Here is a 19,121-nt window from a genome sequence, read left to right as displayed (position 1 = left end):
TAAATAGATCCAGTAGAGTTCGAGTTGATGTGCTCCTAGTTGATCCAGCTCCGAACCGTTGTGGATGGTCAGAATACCCAACTAGAGTCGCTCACTGACAATGTGCTTCAGTTGTCCGCTTATGTCACCACGCTATAATGCATCTCCTCATCAGTGATGGGAGACCTGTGAATTATTCTGCCTGAACACCGGGACTGGCTCAACGGTAGCCCCAAGGGTCTCCAGGCCAGGCTGGACATGATTTTTGAATGCCAACCTTCCAAACGTTCCACTGCTTGCTCCCACATGGCCTTCTTCACCTCCCTCTTTTCTGGGAGAGCTCAGGAATGGGCCACCACCCTCTACTACAAGTCCTCAGCCTAAAATAATGATCCACCATTCATTCAGGAACTCAGGAAAACCTTTGTTCCCCCAAACGGGGAGGTTGGTGCCAGAACACAGCACCTACATCTTTCCTGTATGTCAACGGGAATGTGTTGTCTACAACTAAGTTTCTAAATTCTGCACCATGGCAGCCAAGCTGAGCTGGGGAGATGCTACTCTCAAGTAAATCTTCTTCAAGGGGCTAGTCAGCTACATTAGAGACAAGGTGGTTGAACGGGAGCACCCCAAAAACCTAGGATCCGCATGTAGTCCTACAGATTGACCAGCTGGGTAAAGTCTCGCTCCCGTTCTGCTCCATTCACCTTGAGTCCCCTTCCATCCTCTATCTCTAGTCCAAATCAAGTTCAACTCTCATTCGAGTCATACCAAAGACTTTAAAAATGAGACCCATGGTATCCTTGCTTGACACTCAGCTCAGGGTTGGATTGAGGGAATAAACCACCAAATAGTTCCCAAGCGAGGCCATGTCTGCAGCTTGCCGCTCCTTACAGGGATGGGTCAAAGGCGGAGGACAAATTTCACCACACAACAGTGTGTGTGATAAATGACAGGACTTTCCTGTTTAAGCTCGGCCACAGACCAGTTGAAGCCAACGCCCTATTGGATACAGGAGCATTCGACAGCTTCACGGACCAAAAACTGGCCTCCTAACTCAAAATACTGCAAACGCAGCTAGAGCTAAGCTATCCCTGTTACGGCTGTGGATGGCCGTCTACTCTGTCCCTTTCCAATTCAACAACAAACTCAACCGATCCAGATAAAAGTTGACAACCACCAAGAGGTCACCCAATTCCTCATTGCCTCAGCCCCCCCGTCTCTTGTCTTCCTGGGTCACTCTTGATTCTGCCTCCATGACCTGTTAAACTGGAGTCGTAACTGCCACCATCAACGTTTTACCACCAACACCCCTCTAGCTCAACCCTGGAACACAGAGTGCCCCGATCTGGATGCTGTTCCAGCCAAATACCATGATCTGGCCCAGGTCTTCGACAAACAGTGGGCCGCTGTGCTCCCACCTTGTCGTTCATACAACATGGAGTTCAAACTCCTACCTGAAACTGCGATTCCATGTGGCTGCCTCTTTTCCCTCATCCCTGCAAAGACCAGAGCTATGGATAAGTATGTTGCAGAGGCCTTCCAGCAGGGGTTCATCTGGCTGTCATCATCACCAGGCACAGCTGGCTTCTTCCTGTATCGGTTACAAATGTCTCAACAAGATTACCAATAATGACCGACAAGAGGGTGATGAGTGGAAGATGGTTTTTGTTACACCCACATATCTGGTCATGTCTCTCAGCCTGTGCTACAGCCCCACAATTTTTCAGCGACGAATCAATAATGATTTCCGCGACATGCTGTGTCGTTGGGTGCTCACCTTCCTAGATGAGATCCTAATCTACTCCCGCTCTGAGACAGTCCATGTCCACCACGGCAGTGTCATGGTGCCGGGTAACTTTTTGACCCAGGACCAACAGAATCTGATCCACAGACAGTATGCAAAACAGCTCAATCCCCAGCAAGCCGACTGGGCCCACTTCTTTGACTCCCATAACTTCTAAATGGCCTAGCGCCTTTGTTCCAAGAACCGTAAAGCTGGTACCCTCTCCCAGCAGTTCACTCATTTATCTTCTTCTCTGGACCCAGGTCCCATCCTGCCAGCTTGTCTGTTTCTGGCCCCTCTCCAATGGCCTCTGGAGGATGCCATTCAAGCCGCTCTCCTCAACAACTGAGTGCCTCCTGAGGCACCGTCAAACCGTCTCTACATTCCAACCATTCGCTGCCAAGAAGTTCTCATCTGGGCACACTTCTCCACTCTGTCAGGCATCCGGGCATTGCCTGCACCCTCAAGCTCCTCCAATGAGCTTTCTGGTTGCCTTCCATGGTGCGGGATATCAGGGAGTTCACCACTGCCTGTGAGATATGTGCCTTCCCCAAGACCTTCAATTAGCCTTCCCCAGGGGATCTCCATCCACTCCCTGTGCCCGAACATCCATGGTCTCATTTGGGGATTGATTTCATGTCACCTCCTCAGTCACAGGGCTCTCCCCATTTGAAGTCTGCTATGGCTACCAGCCTCCCCTCTTCAATCACCAGGAACCAGAGGTAGAGGTACCTGCAGCTCAGACTCTGGTCCGATGGTGTCACATGGCCTGGATAAAGGCAGGGGCATCCATCACCTGTGCCAACACTCAATATGTCGCCACCGTCCCAGATTATCCTTTCAAACTGGCGACAAGGTCTGGCTCTCCACCATCAACCTATGCCTCTGGACGGATTCTAGAAAACTCTCACCAGGAAGCGCTGGAGAGCGTAGACCTGGTTGCCATCCATGAAATGAGGTGGATGGGCAGGAGGAGGGTCCACTGGAAAGTTGAAGTGGGTATTGAGCTGGGAGATATGAAAGACTGGGTGGACCTTGAGGCAGGAGGGTAGATGGAGGGGGCATATGACGGTGTAGTGCGTGCCACTTTGTAACGTGATTGACATTATCACTACATATTAATTATGACCAATAAGATGTGATGATTCCATATAAATATGGAATCTCAACCTGATAGAGCTTTGAATGTTTTATCAGAAGATTCTAGGGGTCTTTGCTTCTTTAGGGACCATAAACTCACTTCGTATCAATTCAGTCAGGTGTAAAGTTTATAAAATTCATTTAATTATTTTTCCTAAACCAATAATAATGCATGACAATATATGAATAATGAGATGTGATGTAATGGATATGGAGTGATTTAATGTGATGTGTGAAATGATGTAATGGAAGCTAGATGTTTTAGCAAAACCTTTGTGTCTGAGAGAAAATGTGAAGTCTGAGCTGTAAAAGAATTTGTTGTTGTTTATAACTAGAGAAGGTTTAATTTTAAAACCGTCCGACGCAATCTGTGCCAAGTCTACGCACCCTTTGTGTGGAGGTCCTCGTTCAATCCAGGGGGTCATGCTGGTCACTGCCGGTGGAGGGAACCTCTGACATCAGGAACCCGTAGATGGCTCCGATAGGACCCGTCCAGTCTGAGATCCCTCCAGGTGAAGACAGGAAGATGGAATGCTTATTAGCTGACTTACACTGGCCACCAGCTCTATACCAGATTAGGTTCAAAATCCTCCTGTATGTCGTTAAATCCCTCCAAAAAACTGGCACCCTCGAACTTGACTGAGCTTATCTCCTCCTTTACTGCTAATCAAACTTTTTCCATCATGAATTTAATAATTGATTTTGATCTAAAGGCATCAAAGAGCATTTATCAGGATTATTTCACGGACAGTGATTCGGCTGTTGTTGGAGACAAATTAGGCATGGCACATTTTCCTATTACCAATTTAAATTAAAATAGTCGTCGTTTTGCACAGGTAATGTTAAAAACTCAGGTATGCGTGATGGGATAAATGTAATGTTAGCAGCTTAAATTATTATGGTTTTTTTTATTGGGGGACCCCACATATTAGTAAGAGTTAGACAATATTGGTGTATCAGATATCAGTTAAATTTTTCTGTACCGACCACCCCTACTGTTAAATGGATTCATCTTTTATGTGCACCGATTGCTTTGTTGAGCATCTAGGTCAGCTGCCATGCAGTTTATGTGTTTTGTAAATGAACTTGACTTGACTTACTTCTTCACAATAAAAGCAGTCTTCACATCAACTCACAAAACCTTGTCCAAGCCCAAGGCCTCACAAGCCTTTCTCAGATAAAATAGAACAACCATCCAAAATCTAAGGAAAACGTTTCATCCAACATGGCCACCTATGGGGACAAGTCCAGTTTACATACAAGTCACCGAACTTTAGAGTTCTCCTGTTTTTCACTTTGTCTCTTCTAAAAGTCATGGTCTTTGGTGGTGATGTGAGAGAGCAGTGTGACCCATTAGAGTTTTTAAACAAATAGTGGAGCTCAACTACAATCTTTCTTATATATATATATACAGTATAAATATGTATATGTATATATATATATATATATATATATATATATATATATATATATATATATCTGGTCTAGTAAAACAAAACTGGAATAATTTCTACTATTAGTTCTCATTTTTTGCCCTGCCACCCACCTGTCTGCTATAATGGCCCCAGATCCTCTGATCTGCTCATTACTCTAATCATTGCATTTATCCTGTACTATTTCTACCCTTCTGTACCCTTTAGTTCAAATGTAAACAGAAATTGTTAGCTTATCGACTCTCTTTGCGCCATCTGAGAATGGAGTTGGCCAGTAAATCACAGCTTGGAGTATGCTTTGTACAGTTCATTATGTTAAAGGTCATCCATGACAGGATGATGTTCCAGTATTAGTCATTATGAAAACAGCAGCATGCTTTTAGTTGAGTCAGCAGGGTCACAGCAATTTACTGAGAGTCCAGGACCACTGTGATGAGGTGATGATATCTAAATGATGCTACTGTGTATGATTCAAAGATCACTATGTGACATTTATAAGGTTTTATACTGAACATGGTCTGAAATAATGTTGTTTCTTTTTGTTTTCAAACCATTTTTCGATGTTTCATTTAGACATTTACAACTTTTTTTTTTTTTGCTCTGATTGGCATCACATTTAATGCATGTAGGAGTTGGGGTTGGCTTGTCTTGCTTTCTTGTTGGGAAGTGGTTTTCTTTCAGACTGGGGGGCTTGCCAGGAGGGGGGCAAGGGGGTCCTCAAGGAAAAAACATTTGGAACCACTGTAGGTCTACTAGATGATCGTTTAGTGAAAAACGTCAGAAAAAGCTTGCAACCCAATTGCTTTGCTTCTCACACCAAACCTTCTGTCAGGAATCTTGGCGTGACCTTTGACCCAGCTCTCACCCTGGATTCTCATGTCAGTTCTCTTGTTCGCTCTTCCTTCTTCCATCTCAGGAACATTGCTAAGCTGAGTCCCATTCTGTCCTGCTCTGAACTTGAGACAGTTCTCCACACCTTCATCTCCTCACGCTTAGACTACTGTAACTCTCTTTTCACATGTCTGAGCAGAACCTCCCTGAACCGTCTACAGGTGGTTCAGAATGCCTGTGCTCGGCTTCTGACCAAGTCCTCCAAACACACCCACATCACCCCGCTTCTCCTCCAGCTTCACTGGCTGCCAGTCAACTTCAGGGTTCATTTCAAGATCCTGGTTCTGGTCTATAGGGCCTTACATGGACAAGCACCATCTTGCATTGGTGACCTTCTTAGTCCCTACACCCCCAGCAGGTCCTTGAGGTCCAGTGATCAAAGCCTACTGGTTGTGCAGCGCACCAGGCTAAAGACCAAAGGTGACAGATCATTTGCTGCTGTGGCCCCCAGACTCTGGAACTCTCTCCCCCTGAGCCTGAGATCAGTGGACTCAGTGGTCTCCTTTAAAAAGCAGCTGAAGACTCACTTGTTCAAGCTGGCTTTTGTATGACCTTCATCACTACTCTCTCTTTATTCTGCTCTCCCCACCTATTCCACCTTCCTCAGGATCCACTGATTTCCCTCTTTCCTATTCACTCTCTCTCTTTCTTAATTTTTTATTACAATTGTCTATTTTTTTTACTCATTTTAAATATTTTTTAACCATTTTTTAAATTGTTTTTTAAATATTTTTACATTTTTTGTTTTTGTCAAGCGCCTCGTGATTTTTATCTTGAGAGGCGCTATAGAAATGATATTTTCTTCTTCTTCTTCTTCTTCTTCTTCTTCTTCTTCTTCTTCTTCTTCTTCTTCTTCTTCTTCTTCTTCTTCTTCTTCACTTTCCTGTTTCAGGATTAAGGAGTTAGCCGGAGGAGTAGGGGGCAGAAAATGGCAGTATTTGGAGTCTTTCTCATTATTATTACTCATCATATCTGACTGGCTAAAGGAATGCAACTCTCCAACTGCCTCAGTTCTGTAAACTTGATGTTTTATTAAGAAATGTGTTGCATTGTGTTATGGTGTTGACAAATAAAATTTCCTCATGCGTGTCGCATTTACGAGCTCAGTGTTTGACTGGCGCTGAAGCACCACATGGGTCAAACATTGAGCGCGTAAATGGGTGCAAGAGTTTTGAAACTTTATAGACACGTTATTTTATCTCCACAAAAAACAAGCCTGAAGGAGTTCTCCCATGTTGTGGAAATGCTCTTGCTAACAGTTAGCGTCTACTAGCTGAGGCGTGCTCTGCTCTCTCCTGACTGTAAAACTCACTTGAGCAGTATAGTCACACCCTGACCAAAACCATTTTTGATTCAAATCAATTTGTTTGTAGAAAGATCATTTATTTTCAGTTTTACACAAGTATAGCTCTAACTAGAACAATAATTAAAAGCATTTACAAGAGGCTATCTCACTGTTGCCTTCACATTGACAGATCTGAGTGACATTTTGTTGTTTGTTAAACAATCCAGTATTTGCAGTACAGCCATGAACCTGTAGACATCCATGTCTCCAAAGCCCACTTTAACCCAGCCAGGTATCACAACTTTGCTGAAAGGATTTAAAGCCATACTTTGAAACTTTTTTAATTTTTTTAACTTATTTTCACGAGCCTGTATTTTCTAAAATGACCCGTTTCAAGGGTAATGAAATGTCAATCAGACCCCCAACGCCCTCTGTGTCCAGAATATCGCATTAGCAACTTCAGACTGTTGGGTCTTGGAAAAATTGGAGCTGACATACCTGGCACTGCAATCTGGTTCCAGCACATTTCCTGCATGTTTTATGTCATTGTTTGATTAAGTTAGTGATGAATCACTCCTGTAGACACTAATGAAGGATAGGAGACATTTCAGCAGTTGGATGAAGGTGTTAAAATGATGATTGCACGGCGACGAGAAAAGTTTCATTTCTGGTTTGACCACAGATAATTAATAACGGACACTAGGGGGTGCTAAAAGCAAGCAAAACTGCCAAGTGTGCCTTTAATAAAAAAGTCTAATCCAACCCTGTCCATGAAGCACAATTAGGACATTTTGTTGCCTTCCAGTAGAGAACACACACACACACACACACACACACACACACACACACACACACACACACACACACACACACACACAGTTTTATTATCATTTTCTGTACATGGAAAAGCACAATTTTCTGGAGGCTGGATAGTAGACGTTTGTTTCGTCTCCAACCAAGGTTTAAACATGTTCTCAGCAGGAAGTTAATTACTCACCGCTGTCAGGGTCTAATAAGAAGAGAGTCTGATATGGTGTGACACCTGGAGGCATTACTCCTCACTTTCACACAAGCATCTTCACACAAACAACACACACTGGGAGACACACACGCATATGCTCATCTAGTTGTGAGGACCGTCATTGACTTCCATTCATTTTAGTGACTGGATTTTGTCTAACCCTAACTAGTCTTTTCCTAACCCTAACTAAACTTAATTCACGCCGTACCTCTAAAACTAACGAGTAGAGCTCTGTAACATTAGTACCAAAGTGAGGACCAGAAAAATGTCCTCACTTTGGTACTAATGTCCACAATTTACAGGTAAAAAGCTTGTCATTGGTCCTCACTACGATGTGGAGACAAGTACACACACTCAGATACAAATGCAGTTGCTAAGGGGTTAAATTAATGAAGACTCAACATGTTTGGTCACTGATCAGGATGTCTCACTCACCTTGGTAATAAAACTCCTCCTTAGGTGTCGAGTGACTTAATTAAACATATAGACACAGACATTCCTGATGTCCGGACAATTTAATTGTGTTTACTTTAAACACCAAACCATCCATTTCAGATGGGTGCTGTAAATCTCCTGACAGTAGACTAATTAAAACATGTGTATGTCAGATTTGTATTCCTGCTAAAAGACCTGCAGAGAGATAATCTATGTGTTGGGAGTTTTTAATGTTATTGGGAGGCCAGAGGACATAAAGGGTACAAAAACAAGTCTGAAGCATTTAGTTGCTTCACCCTCTAAATACAGCTTTCATTTTTCTCCCGTGCATTCTCTGTCCCATACCCTTTTCTTTACTTTCTTTTTTACCAGTATCATCCATTGTTCATGTGGCTTCAGACAGTTGGATCTTCTTTTCCTTTTCATTATTTTTTCTGCACCCAAAGCCGATGGTGGCATTGCCTCTAACTTTAAGGTGCACAGCTGCCACCTACAGGACAGTGGTGTGATTATCAGGGGATAAAACAGGATGAGTGCATTGTGCAAACAAACCTACAGCCATGATACACTGGTGTGGCAGCCATGTTGCTGCCGGCCGTCTAGGGTCTGGATTCTTCAGAACCCAGAGATGGCCAGTCTGCTTCTGCCTAGGGATGATAGCCAACAGAAGCGGTGAGATTTTTGTGAATGCGGAACACTGAAACCCCATTTTTAATTATTACGTCTGATTTTAATTGTTCATTGTGTTTTTCATGCAGGCTGAACATTAAACTGTTCTCCTACACCTATCTCCTACATTAGCTTCTGAAAGAAAATAGATAGGATTTGAAAAGCTTGACAGATCTACGTCACACTGTCACTTAACATTCATGGACTCATCCATCTTGACTTGTAACAGGGAAGGCGGTTGTTGTTGGTTTAGCATCCAGGAAACAGCAGAAAACCTCTTGGCTAGTAGAAGCTAACCGACCCCGCTTCAAGTATTTCAGAGTTTGTGATCATTGTCCCACAGCCTACCCTGCCATGGTTGAATGATCTGGCAGGACGTTTTGGCACCAACCAGGTTCTTCACCCCAACCCAGTATGGCCTCATCTTCCAGCCATCATAGAATGCATGACAAGCACAACCACTGAGCTTGCCAAACCTAAAGCACCAGTCTATACTCCCATATACTCCCAGTCAGACAAACATCTGACTGCATGGGCCATCAACCTCCTCACCAACAGGCCACAGTACGTGAGGCTGCACAACTGTATGTTTGAGGTGGTTGTATGCAGTACTGGAGCTCCAGAGGGTATGGTGCTCTCACTTTTTCTCTTAACCCTCTACACCTCGGACTTCACCTACAACACCAGCTGCTGTCACCTCCAGAAGTTCTCTGGTGACTCGGCCATTGTCGGCTGTGTGTCTGAGGGGAATGACCAGGAGGACAGGTGCATCATGGACTGGTGCAAGCATAACCACCTTCGCTTGAACACCAGTAAGAAAAAGGAAATGGTGATTGACGACTAGAGAAACACTCCTCCTCACTCACCAGTAAACATCCAGGGAGCAGACATTGAGGTGGTGGAAACCTTTAAGCACCTGGGTGTTCACCTCAACAGTAAACTGAACTGGTCCTACAACACAGATGCTCTGGATGAGAAGGGTCAAAGTTGCATCCACTTCCTGAGAAGGCTGAGGTCCTTCTGAGTTAATTCCCATCTGATAAAAACCTTTTATCACTCTGTTATTGGCTCTGTTTTCCACTCTGCTGTAGTCTGTTGGAGTACAGGCAGCTCTGACCAAGACAGAAAGAGACTGAACAAGCTAGTTTAAAAAGCTAGCTCGGTTCTGAGCTGCCAACTAGATTCGGTTGAGGAGACGTGTGAAAGGAGGATGGTGGGGAATATGACCTCCATCTTGGAAAGCCCCTCCCACCGACGGCATCCCACTGTGGAGGCCATGGGCAGCTCCTTAAGAGGCAGACTGAGACATCCCATATTACTACAGCACACTAGATCATTCATCCACTCGGCAGTAAGTGTGTATAAGTCCTCAGTTTAACTGGTACTGGCATCCTGTTACACAATAACAATATTCAGTATGTGTTCAATACTTGTGCAATATCTGTTTTATTTGTTGTTTTTAGGGGTTGAAAGTTACAATAATAGCTTATTGCATTTGTGTGTTTACCTGCAAGCTTGTTATTGTTTTTCAACTTCCTTTTCTCCAGATAATGTGCTTCTGTAGCAAGTGAACTTCCCACTACAGATCAATAAAGTCTCTCTCTCTCTCTCTCTCTCTCTCTCTCTCTCTCTCTCTCTCTCTCTCTCTCTCTCTCTCTCTCGCTGTATATATATATATATATATATATATATATATATATATATATATATATATATATATATATATATATATGAAAAAAGTTAGAAGCAATAACCAAAGATAAGAAATGTCTGCACATGGATCAATGCCAGTACTAGTTTATAAAAATGTTCTTGTTTTTGTAGCTACAATGATGTAACAGCATGAGACATGTGTATTTTGATCCACAGTGTTAGAAAGTAAAAGGCTTGGACAGAGTTCCTGAGGCTTAAAAGGGGTAGAGACTTGGTTCATAGGTGACACATTAAAGGACTTAAGGCAACGTGTGCTTCTCCTACAAAGCTTTCTTTTATTCAGATTCTAGACAGTTTTGAAGCAAGGTGCAGTCAACCTGACAACACTTTTTTGCTTGGGGGTTACACACGGGTGAAGGGTCCGTCTGCAGCTGGCGCAGTCCATTGGGGCCCGCGGGCCAGAGAGAGAGAGAGAGAGAGAGAGAGAGAGAGAGAGAGAGAGAGAGAGAGAGAGAGAGAGAGAGAGAGAGAGAGAGAGAGAGAGAGAGAGAGAGAGAGAGAGAGAGAGAGAGAGAGAGAGAGAGAGAGAATTGTTTAAGTTGTAGAAGTATTTACATACATTTAATAGTGTAATTTCCCATTTAGATCGAAACAAATTCAAATATGCTTGTATGATGGATTTCTGGTGAAAACAGGGTCGAGGCTGAAGTTTGAAGTCAGTCCTATCTCTCCCTGTTGCTTCAGCTGAATGAAGCTTCTCAAACTGAGGCTCTTCGATGGCACAAGATCACTAGAGTGGCCTGGATCATAAGCTCAGCTCAACTCAAATGTAGCACAGCATCAGATGACCCCATTGATGACTTTGCGTCCAGAAAATGTGTGAAGCCTTCATCTGGTGTTAAGAGAGGTTATGATCTGTGCCTACCAAGTTGTACACCTAATTGCACCTCATGAAAGTCATTTTGTAATGACAATTCAATTCCCTGCTAAGATGCACTAGAAATCCCATCTTCTTCACTAATGCTGCAGAACCTTGAAGCTCCCAGGCCTCTGGTAGAGGACCTGAGACCACCCGTGGAGGGTGAGATGGGAATTTCAACCTATATAATCAATATAAGACAGAGGTGAAATTGTTATCTGGGCTGTTGTAAAATGTTGTCTCCAGTCCACATCCATTCAGAATTATCCTCTCTTGTGTCTCATGATCAGCAGAAGATGTGATGTTTATGTCCACAAGGTTTTTCTACATATATTTAAAGGGAGGTAGATGTTGTCCAGTAGTCAGAAGGTTGCAGGTTCAATCCTGGCTTCGACCAAAGAATGCTGCTGTTGTGTCCTTGGGCATGACACGTAACCAGCCACCTGCTGGCAGTGGTGGGCAGTCAGGGCCAGCAAAGCCTTCTCTGCTGGCCTAAAAGTACTCAAAAGCATAAATGTCTTTTTTTTTCCTTTGGTAAATATTTTTAAATAAAAAAAATGTTTACTTGTCTATTTTCTTTATATCCTATTATACCCACTTGGCCGCACTGCTTCCAGTGTTAAAATACCAAGGTTGGGTGTTATCCAATCAGATTTAAGCTAGCTTGTGTTTTCAGGCAGATTAAGTCTGCCCAGGCCTTCAGAATCAATCGAGAAGCCCACTGTCCGCTGTAAGTGAACAGAGACGATATAGTTGTGATAGCCAATCAGCTCACGAGTCAGCGTGGCTCAGGCCAGCTAGCTGGCCTCACGCAAAAGTTGACATGAAGGCATCCTGTGATTGGATAAGCAGTAGTTAGAACTTTTCTAGCAGCATTAAGCAAAATATCAAAACTAAATACGGAGATTTGTATCTATAGGCAGCTATCGGTGTGTTTTTGAACACATGATGGCTGAAAGAGACAGACTTGGTTGCAGATTAACTTGCCACACCATTTTCAAGACGGACCTTTCAAGAAAAAAAGGATCTTGTGAGAACAGGTCGTCTGACTCCAACACTAGCTGGCTTGTCCCAGCAGGAGAAAGGGGTTTGTTCGTCATTTTCAGGCAAGCAACTATGAACGGTACCCATGGCAAACAGCTTCAGAGAACCGCTGCAGGTTATTCAGCTGGGAATGCCTGTTGCTCGCATCAGATGGATTTGGTAGCATTAAAGCGCGTTAAAACGTACGCCAGAAACACGACCGGGCAGACACGTCTTTCAGCGTTAGCCTCCATGTCCATAGAAAAGGACCTACTCATGGACCTGAAGTGCACAGATAAACTGTACAGAGCCATTGAGGTTTTCCTCAGGAAAGAAAGAAGGATGGATTTTATTTTCTAATGAGCAGAAGAGGAGGAGATCCATGCTGAACAATTATGTTGGTGAGTAGAAACATTTTATTTGTATTTTTTAATGTTTTGCCATTTTATTTTGTTAATAATCAATAAATGGTAACGAAATAAAATGTCTAACTGAAATTTTTCTGTGTTCTGTTTCTATGCAATTTATATTGTGTATGACGTGGTGTAAGCTGCTGCGCCAACATTGTTTTGCGGTGCCATTTTCTCCAAAACAATTGCAAATAATGTGTTTGCTTTACTTATTTATTTTATTGTCTCATCTCTTAAACCCGTCTTTCATTTTTGAGATTCGACAGTATCTGTGGTCTTAGTTTCCTACTCTCAATTGGGAATGCGAGTTTGATTTTAAAGGCTTCGGAAATTACTTGTCTTGACCAGCCACTGGTGTGTGTGTGTGTGTGTGTGTGTGTGTGTGTGTGTGTGTGTGTGTGTGTGTGTGTGTGTGTGTGTGTGGTTTCTTCAGCTGTGATGTCCTATTGATGGTATTTTAAGGTGTATTAAATTAGATTGGACTGAATAGGAAATCACTGAAGGCCCAGGGGTGGAACGCACCGCCCGCCACTGCCTGCTGGTGATGGTCGGAGGGACCGGTGTTGCCAGTGTTCGGCTGCCTCGTCTTCAGTGCACCCCAGGACAGCTGTGGATACAATGTAGCTCATCACCACCAGCGTGTGAATGGGTGAATGACTGATTGTGTTGTGAAGCTCCTTAGGGGTTTGCAGGACCCTAAGAAAACACTATACAAATACAGACTATTTCTTTTTTTCAACAACACACTCCTTATTTTGGTTTTTGTTTATTTTCATGTGCTCCCTGCCGATAAAGAGGTCTTTGACAATCATTTTAACATAGTTGAGGTGATCACAAATAGAAAACAGTGTTTCAAGCTTAAATTTTCTATGTAACTTCATCAAAATGACTTAAAACCAGATTAGAAATAATTTAGTTGATAAAGAAAATCAGGCAGGTTTATTTGCTTTGGTTCATAAACTCTCTCCTAAACTATAATAGGTTTTCTTTGTGCTGCAGGCATATTCGCTGATCATTAGTCCTACCATCTGTGTGTCAAAGGGTGGCAGGCAAACTCCCTCTGTGATGTTCCTGCCTCAAGCCTTCTCCTCCTGCAGAGCAGCTCATTTTTTGGGCTGAAGGAATTAGGATCGTTTCATTTTGAAATCATAAAGTCAAAAAGTTAAATGACTTTCAGTGAAAACCTGTTCAAGATTTTTGTATGCCAGTGGACAAAATACAAAATGTTCAACCCAGAAACAAGTTCCTCCCTTTCTGTATTTTCATGACAAAATAATAGTTAAAGGTCAGTACTACTGTACGTTCCACTTAAATTATTGCAAAATGAATGTGATAACACCATAATTTCACTGGCAGGTGCATTTGAACAGTGAGACCAAAAATGCATTTAAAATGTATTAATTTGCCATCTCATGAAAGAAAAGAGTATTTGATCCATTTGCTAAACATGCTTTAGTACTTGGTGGAAAAAGTTGGTTGTGTCGTGTGCCGGGGTGAGTACTCCTCTCATTGTTTCCATCTTTGATCTGCTGTGATTCAGGAGAGGGAGGATCCAGCTGCAGCTCATTGACAATCAGCGGGTCCAGCTATAAGAGGAGGAGGAGAACACAACGTTGGTTACGTATTGTAACCCCAGATTCTATGAGTCTAGTCGCAGCCCTTAAGCTAGCTGCTATTGGAAGGATGATCTCAGCATCAGCCAATCATGAAGAGCTTAAATGTACGCCCACCAATGGTGGGCACCCCTGTGGGTATGTAAGTGGAGCGACTCCACTGTTTGCCTCCGATGGCTCTTGGTCCTAACAGAACCAGTGGGGCCAGTGGCTTAAGGGCTGCGACTAGACTCATAGAATCTGGGGTTACAATACGTAACCAACATTCTATTTTGTCTAGTCTTAGCCCTTAAGCTAGCTGCTATTGGAATAATGCGCAGCTGGGTGGGTTTACACCACACTGGTTAGCTCAACCAAATGGACACACCCAACATGTCTCCTTTTAACAAGGGTCGCTCAGCCTCAGCCCAGGGCTTAAAAGGCTGAGGCAGCCAGAGAGAAGAGTGGGGCCCCCCCTAAAAATATCATCCCCAAGAGGATGAAATTCACTCAGGTAGGGCTGATGTGGTGCCATAATGCTTTCACTCAGCCTGCTGAGGTCCAGGCACTGAATGAGTGATGGATCCTGAAGACACATCTCGTAAATAATAACGAGTAAAGGAACAGGGTGAAGCCCATGAAGCAGCCTGACAAATGTCTTCCATCGACACACCACTGTGGAGCGCCATAGAAGAGGAAATCCCTCTGGCTGAGTGAGCCCTGAGTGTCTCAGGAGGATCCCGCCCTGATGATGTGAAAGCGAGTGAAATGGCGTCACACAGCCAGCATGAAAGACGCTGGGTCGACAGCGCTTGCCCAAGGGAAGAGTCTCTGTAGTGCACAAACAGGCTTTATGAGCGGCGAATCCCTGAAGTGCGTGACACATATCATGTGAGCGCGCGCACCGGGCAGAGAAGGTGGGAAGCCGCCTCCTCACAATTATGGGGAGGAGGAAAAAGTCCAGCCAATGAAATTGACCTGGTTTTGAAGGAAGTATTAATGTTTTTGGGCACAAAGGCTGGGCTGGGGCATAAAACAGCAGACCCGCCATCTTCCCGGATCCTGAGGCATGCGGGAGCCACTGAGAGGGCGGTTAGGTCGCTCACTTTCTTGACTGATGCCAGCGCCAGCAGCAAGGCAGCTTTGAGTGTACAGGAACTTGAGTGAGACCTGGTCCAAGAGCTCAAATGGGGCTTCAGATAAGCCGCGTAAAACTACCATTAGGTCCCACTGGAGAAATAGCGGGCGGAACACAGGTCTGTTCCTTCTGACACCTTTTATAAAACGTTTTGTGAGGGGATGATTGAAAACAGATCTATCTCCAAAACCCTGGTGACAGCTGCAGCATATGTTTTAATAGTGCTGAATGCGAGGCCCCTGTCCATTAGTGTCTGCAGAAATGATAGGACATCCGCCAGCTGCCAGGAGAGCGCTTGAACATTCTGCTCTGTGCTCCATTTCTGGAAAGCTGCCCATTTAGCAGCATAAAATGTGACGTAGAAGGCGCCCGCGCACTCTGAATCGTGGCGACCACATCATGCGGCAGCGTGACCGCTCAGCGGCCAGACCCACAGCCGTTGGCCTATTTCTGGAGGATGTTTGATTATCCCATCCGCCTGGAGAAGGGTGTCTGCCCTCCACGGGAGCCTCCACGGGAGCCTCCATGGGGAGCCGGACACTAGCGCTTGCAGGTCTGGAAACCATGACGCGGACAAGCGAATGGGAGACACCAGAATTACCGAGAGCTGTTCCAACCGAACTCGGTCCAGTAGACAGGGAATCAGTGGGACTGGTGGAAACGCATACAGGAGCGTCTGAGGCCAGGGCTGGTGTGAGAAGGCGTCCGCTCCGAATGGGGGATGGTCCCGGGGACTCAGGGAAAACCACAGGCGACACTGAGCATTTTCGCGAGCTGCGAACAGATCCACAGAGGGTTCCCCGAACCTGATCCATATCTGTGATATCAGTGTGGGATGCAGACGCCAGTCGGAGTCGCGGGGTCCCTCTCTCGACAGGATGTCTGCTGCTACATTCAGGACCCCCGGAATGTAGGTGGCTTTGATGGACAGCAGGTGGACATGTGCCCAACACAGTAAATCTGTGGCGACGCGCAATAGTGGGAGTGATCGAACTCCCCCTTGGCGATTTATGTAGGCTGCCGCCACCTGGTTGTCTGTGTAAACTTCAACATGACGGCCCTCGAGAAGGGCAGCGAAGTGTCTGATCACATTCCTCACTGTCATCAGCTCCAACACATTTATGTGCTTGTGCGTGTGGGAGGGCCAGCGATCTGCCACCGTATGGGACAAGCATGTGCCCCCCCATCCCAACAGTGATGCATCCGTAAACACAGATACGTGTGACGTAGGACGTCCGATGGGGACCCCGTGTGAGAGGATGCAGGGATTCCCCCAGTGAGCGAGGTCCCCGCCCACTGAAGGGGGACCTTCAAGGTCTGTTCCGGAGGCAGATGAACCAACGCTGTAGGCGTCTCGTGTGCAGTAAACCTAACAGCACCACAGCGTGGGCTGCAGCCATCATGCCCAGAAGTTTCATAACTAACAGGGCTCTCACAAACTTGCAGGGTTGCACGCGGGAGATCACCGTAGTGAGATCTGCCGCTCTCGCCGGAGACAAACGTGCTCTCATTAGGGAGGCGTTCAGCTCCACCCCGAGAAACACAATCGACTGGGATGGAAGGATGGAGCTCTTTTCCCAGTTTATGGAAAACCCCAGGGTTGACAGATGCTCTATTAACTTCCTGGTTTGCTCTGACACCTCACCCTTGGACCGGGCGCATAGGAGCAGATCGTCCAGGTAAAATAAAAGCCTCATTCCTGCCGTGCGCAATGGCTGCAGAGCTGTCTCCAGACATTTGGAGAAGGTGCGCGGGGCTAGCGAGTAGCCGAAAGGGAGACGATTGAACTGGTATTGAACTCCCTTGAATGAAAAGCGCAGGAACTTTCGGTGTTTGGGAATTACTGGGATGTGGAAGTATGCGTCTTTCAGGTCTATTGACGTGAACCAGTCCCCGGAGCGCACGTATTCTAGGACTTGCGTCATTGTTAACATGCGGAAATGCATCACTGCTATGGAGCAGTTGAACAGGGTAAGGTCGAGAATTGGTCTCATTCCTGCCGACTTCTTCGGTACTACGAAGTAGCGGGAGTAGAAGCCTGAGAGCTCTTGTCCGCGAGGGACTTGGGAAATGGCGTCCTTGGACAGAAGTTCCCGCAGCTCCAGCTCCAGGGCCTGAGAATGTTCCTGTGACGTAAATGTCGTCTCCACGATACCGTTGAAGGGCGGAGAAGCGCACTGAAAATGGAGTGTGTGACCGTAATGAATGTCTCCGATATTCATTTGCTCATGAGACAAAGGTGGTGCCATTCTTGGGTGTGTTCCGTCAGCGGACGCGTGTTCGAGGTCACGTGAACGACGTCTGAGGACTGGGTTCGCGCCCTTACCGCCGTTGCTCACACCAGAGAACTGGGAGCGACCCATGGAGGGCTGCGCTCGAAAGGGAGAGTGTGAAACAGCTGGAAGAGGCTGATCCGCACCGCGGAGCGTGGAGTCCAAAGTTAAAGGACGAGTGGGAGCCGGGCCCGTGCACGGGAACGACAAAGTTCCAGCGGATGGAGCCACGCACTGTGTCGCCGCGCGTGGTTGCGACAGCGCCATGACATCCCGTCCCACCCAACGTTGTGGGGGAAGCAGAATGTGTTGGGCCTGGCTGGAAGCTAGGGCCGGTGCGCAATTGAGCGCACCCGTACAGCTGGCCGTGTAATATGACTGACTGCGGGAACATGCAGATGTGTCGCAGTGCTTGGTGTGGGGAACATGTGTGAGGATTCGGCAGAGGATTCTGCAGAGGACTGTAGGATTGTGCTCTCTATGTGACGTTTTTTGGGTTTTATTTCAAAACCAAAATCATTCACAGAGTTATTACAGTCAGAAGCACACACATTCCCCCAACGAGTCATTTTCGTGGTTGCTTTCGGCGAGGTTCCTGCGACTGACTGCCAAGACGGTGTCTGCTCTTTCGAAACCATTGGCCGCCAACTCTCTGGTCCCGCTGAGGTGGAGCCGAAGCGGGAGACCGGCTCCGCGGGGCAGGCGGTGCAGCTGGGCGCCTGAAGTTTCCGCGCCGTTCGTCCCATCCTCTGGAGGAACGGCCGGAGTGAGAGGCTGACCGAGGGTGGACCAGGTCTCGCACCGTGGCTGACAGTTCAGCTGTCTTCTGAGCCCTCTCGGTGACGCTCCTAAGATGGGGACCAAACAGAATGTCAGAGGTGATGAGGTCTTCCAGCGTCTCCCTGTGCAGGTGTTCAGGAATGGAGGGCAGGGCCTTGAGCCACAAGGCCCGCTGGATAAGGGTCTGCCAGGCAGCAATGCGAGCAGAACCGGTGAGTACAGCAGCGCACAGATTGAGGATGGCATCAGCAGTTTTAGTAATGATGGTTTTTGACTCGTCAGGAGCGTCAAGCTCTTCCACCATTTTGGAAATGCCAAAGGCAAGAAGGGCGATGTTATTTCCTGCAGCGCCGGTCTGGAAGGCGCACTGGTGTGCACGATCGGTGAGCCGCGTCAGCAGCTGGTCATGCTTAGAAGCGGGAACTGCTCGCGGGTCAGCGAGGTGGTTCTTGGCGCCAAACAGCGAGGCCAAGTCTGGCTCCAGTGGAGGAAAGGATGGCCAGCCTTGTTCGGAGAAGCCCTCGACCTTGGTAATGGATGCATATGTGGAAATTGTCGCCTTGAGCTTAGCAGGTTCGGAGAAGGCGGCGGACCAGCAGCACATGGCAGCGGGGAAGCGCGGCCAGATGGCGCCCAAAAATTCCCATCAAATCATCTGCTTCAGGCAGAGCCGGTTCTGGCACAGCTAGCCCCT

This window comes from Nothobranchius furzeri, chromosome 11, assembly GCF_043380555.1.
Source record: "Nothobranchius furzeri strain GRZ-AD chromosome 11, NfurGRZ-RIMD1, whole genome shotgun sequence".
In the NCBI taxonomy this organism is placed as follows: Eukaryota; Metazoa; Chordata; class Actinopteri; order Cyprinodontiformes; family Nothobranchiidae; genus Nothobranchius; species Nothobranchius furzeri.
This window is presented reverse-complemented; position numbering follows the sequence as displayed.